Source organism: Nelumbo lutea, chromosome 1 (genome assembly GCF_056320005.1).
Source record: "Nelumbo lutea isolate HS-2025 chromosome 1, American lotus-T2T, whole genome shotgun sequence".
Taxonomy (NCBI): domain Eukaryota; kingdom Viridiplantae; phylum Streptophyta; class Magnoliopsida; order Proteales; family Nelumbonaceae; genus Nelumbo; species Nelumbo lutea.
In genome coordinates, this window is record NC_142684.1 from 14,218,500 (window position 1) to 14,223,151 (window position 4,652).

Consider the following 4,652-nt stretch of genomic DNA (forward strand, 5'->3'; position numbering starts at 1 on the left):
AGTGAAATATCCAAATTTAAGTTTAATTGGAAAACATGATTCGGTATTTAATGGATATTAAAAATTAAAACTTGAATTCAATCAAATATTCGAATATTTCATTCATTTCAAGTTTGGCATACTAATTATTATAAGTTTTTAATATACATAATATAAATATTTTATTTATATAAAGTATATAAATATATAAATTATTTATAGAATGTAAATATTATACGTGAATTACCTAAAGTATTTAATTTTTTATGTTATATATATGAATTATATAATCAGTTAAATTTAAATGTTTATAAAATCGAATCAGGTCATATACTCATATCCAGATCGATTTGATTCAATTAATTAATTAATAGTTTAAATAGGATATCTGAATTCAACCGATTATCATATTCAAATTATATGAATTCAATTCTATTATGCCAGATCTCGAATTTGAATTCAGATTTCTGATACTATTGAAACCCTTAACACCTTTTAAGGGTGTTCTTCTCACTAGCTTAAAGATCTGCTTTGCAAATACAAAAATCTTGCATTCTCTCCAAATAGGGAATCTGCCATTTTTCCTGTGTTTTGGTTTTGTTTTTTCAATGCTTGCAAGTTCTCGGTCTCTCGTAGTGGGTCTGCTACTTTTCTTATTTTAGTGCTCAGTTCTGTTTGTAGACTGTAATAGTTTCTTTCTTTGTATGTATTTATTCACAGGGATGGATTTCCAAGAATTCATGAAGTTGAGGACGAGGGCATTGATCCATGGCGGTAATATATTAGAAAGACAAAGGCCCGCCCATGGAATCAATCCCTTCTAACATAGGGGTGTTTACGGGTTGAGTTGTATCAGTTTGAGTCATTTTCTTCAATCAATTCGATCTAGTCGATTTATTTATTGATTAAACCAAAACCGACCGACCCTGAAGCAAAATCGACTTAAACATAAAAGGTGGATTTGGGTCGATTTATCGGTTTAATCAGTTTTTATATATATTTTAAATTAAAATATCTATTTATATTTAAGTTTATTTCTTTTAAAGTTTTAAGCAAAATAAAAATATATATTTAAATTGATTAGTTTTTTTATGCAACACTGATTTTTTTGTCAATGTATATTTAAATTTATATAAAACTGAATTAAATATTTTATCATTGTATTATATTTGAAAACCAAAACCGAACTGAATTATCGGTTTATTTTCTCATACAAACCAAAACCAACCAATTTGAGTTGGGTTGGGCCGGTTTGATCGATTTGACATTTAGCAGCGAAAATGCTATTTAATGAACTCCATGAATACTGGGTTTTTGATTTCTACTATTGTTCTTGAACATAGTTTAAGATTTGATACTACCAAGTTTTTGTTTCTTCTGAATACGGTTTCTAGTTTCTTTTTGTCTTTATTCTGAAAATTTGTAGAACTAACAGGGGTAAAAGAGACTTTTGACAAGGAATGTCTAAATCCAATTTGAAAAGAAAGGAGAAGTTTTAGTCTTTAAGAGAAACTTCAAGGGAAGGTTTAACTCTTACACTAATCCATAATACAGGCCTAAACAGGCTAATCTCTACCTTCTTTTTAAGGGGGAGAGAGAAAATAGCAGAAAACCACTTTTACATGCTGAAATTCTCTTTGATCGATTTTTATGATATGATCACCCATCAAAGCCCATAATGGAGAGAGGTCATGGGGTGTCAATGGACCGGTTTTGGATTGGACTAATTCAGTCTAAAATATTTATTAGATTGGATTGGACCTGATCGGTGAATAATAAATTTATATTGGATTGAGTTGGATTAAGCCAATATCTAGTCTATTGATAAGATAAGAATATGTGTCAATGGACCAGGTTTGAGTTGAAACCATTGACCGGTCCAGAAATTGAATTGGACCGGTCAGGGCAAATCACGGCTCTCTTTTGCCCTTAACGTCGTTATCAGCCATCACAAAATTCAAATGTAATCAACAGAGGGAGAATGCTAGAAAACGAGTCTCTCTTTTGTCAAGTTCTTCCTCTATTATGTTTTACACTTGTCAGAGTCACAATCAAATGCCAGACGCAATTTTTGACAGAGCAAACACAAGCACATTGTACTGGAGAATTGAGTAGGGGCCGCGCGAACGCGTACCCCCGCTACCACAAATTATGACGTACACTCTCCCACTTGGGGAGATGTTAGGCGGGCACCCCTCCCCTGTGCAATGGAGGTCGCCAACCTAGGCCATGGGCCTTCTTGGTCACCCATCGACCCCGTCCAGGTAAGTATGTTTTATCCTCCCTCTTTCACTCTATTTATATTCCTCTATTTGCTTCTCTTTTTCTTATTTTGGCAATGTGGGATTATTGATTTCGTAGCAACTCAGAGTCTTTATATGGCAGCATGTAAAGCACCATGGCTGTATATTGCAGTCTGCAGATGGCGATGTTGTGATAGAGGTTTAGAGCTTCTCAGCTGGTTATTTGATCCCTTGAGTCATGATCTTAGCTAGTTTTTGCTACAGCTTTTTTTTTTCTTTTTCTGGTAAAGATGATGAAGAGACATACATAGAGTTTAACACAGACAGCAGATGGTAAATGGGGGGGGGGGGGGGAGAGAGAAACACCGTTCCCTGCCTTCCCCAACTTCAGAACAAGCTCGAATAGCAAGAAAGTGAGCCACTTGACTCTATTTTTAACTTAAAGCAGCTCTACTCTGTTATCATCAAAACTAGAATCACTTGTTGAAGCATGACAGCCAGCAGCAAACCAAGATACACCTCTGAAAAGAGGGGAGATTGTTAAGGCTTTTCACCATTACTATCCTCTACAAAAACACCATATCCAGCATACTGATTATGTATGAAGGGATGGATCATTGGTATGAATTTTAAGGAAACCTGTGCTTGAGTCACTGCCGGTGCAAAGATCTGAAGTCAGAGCATCGATTAGTTGCACCCCAAGGTCCTCTCCAGAGAATCTCCATTTCCTTGTAGGCCCTCCCGGGAAGCATGAGAAAGAGCAGCAACAGGGTTAGAACTTAGAACCACATATGAAAGAACCAGAGAGCGTCCTGGGTTCTACTTCAGCTCAGAATTCCTGCTGTTCTGTATATCATCTATAAAAGTGAAACAGAGGATATGAAACGAGCCACCCATGAGAAATTAAGTCCACTGAATATGGTTGCTCAAGGATGAACCATAGTGATCATCATAATTCAACTGCAAACATAAGAAATTAAGTCCACTGAATCTGTGAAGTCTCTTAACTTGTTGTTCACAGCACTCGGAACCTTCAATATCTTGGAATAGGTGGATATGATGAATGGTCCAACAGAATTGATCTTCCTGTTTATATCCACAATCTATATATATTGGTAGATGATGCCTCATGATGGTCTAGGAAATTCTTTCCTTTGTATTTGATGTTTTGGTTTATTTTCCAAGGGTTTCTTTTTTACAGGAGGTTTCCATGATGATGATGTTCATATATATTTAAAATGTAACTTAAATTGTATCCATTTAGTGAAGTTGGTTTAAATGTTGTGTTCTTATTAAATCATTATAGGCCCAAGTTTCAATTTATTAATTTATATATTTTACTATTCAATATCAAATTGTAATATGAATTTGTTTCAAAAATTTGAATATGAATGAACCAAACTTAGATAACCTATATATGATTCTATTCGATTAACTATCAGCCATAATTATTTCCATTCTCAGATGAAAAAAAAAATTAAGGCTGCATTTGGTAGAGGTGCAAATGAGAATCGGGGTAAACTTTACACCCCAGTTCGATTTTGCAAGCATTTGGTAGAGATGTTAATATACCTCATCAATCAGTGTAAAGGGTAAAGTGTAAAACTCGATCCCGCGATCTGTCTGTTGCCCCTTTTGCCGGGGCAAGGTTCTTTCTAGACAGGTTATCTGTTCATCATCTTCCTCCGACAAGAACAAAGAGGCGGCAACAACAGTGGCTGACCACCGGAGGAAGACTATGGCGGGGCATAGCCCCTTCTACCGTGGTTGTGGTTGACCGTAGGCGAAAGCAGTGGTTGTTGGGGCAAGAACCGATTGGTCATGCTCTGTACCCATCTCCTCTGAGGTTTAACTCATCTAAACCTGAATCTCCTCAGTCTCTCTCCTTCTCTACCACTTTTGTATTTGCCATGGTTCCCCAATTGACTACTGTGAGTGGCCATGGCATCCCCTTGGCTTTCTCGCCATTCGTGGGTTCCCAGGTGCCGTGGCAAGTTAGTACCTGGGACTGTTCAATGAAACCAACAATGGAGACTTCTCCAATCACGTTTTCTCTGTAGAGCTAGACACAATTCTTAGCCCCGAAATTGCTAATATAAATGATGATCATGTTGGGATCAATGTGAACAACCTTAAGTCGATTGAATCAACTCCAGCGGCTTATTATTCAAGAAAAGAAGGGATCAACAAGAGCCTGCACCTCATAAGCAGAGATCTAATGCAAGTTTGGATAGAGTGTGATGGTTTAGAGAAGCAACTCAATGTAACATTAGCTCCACTTTATTACATGTCTGGATCTCCTGCCCACTAGAACTCTGCCCACGTTTATGGCAGTTACACATGGAGAACATCTCATCCTCTGCATAGTATTGTGTAGGAGAGATATTTCCAATTCACGAGTAGTGTATTGTGAGTAGGCGTGGACAGAGT

The 4,652-nt window shown here is 36.6% G+C and overlaps 1 non-coding gene across 1 annotated transcript; it reads right to left on the bottom strand.

Moving 5' to 3' along the window:
- Positions 1-2,091: 2,091 nt before the first annotated feature.
- Positions 2,092-2,251, bottom strand: LOC148873606 (U1 spliceosomal RNA). The gene has a single exon (XR_016106047.1). It is a non-coding gene; the product is annotated as a U1 spliceosomal RNA (small nuclear RNA).
- Positions 2,252-4,652: the final 2,401 nt, after the last annotated feature.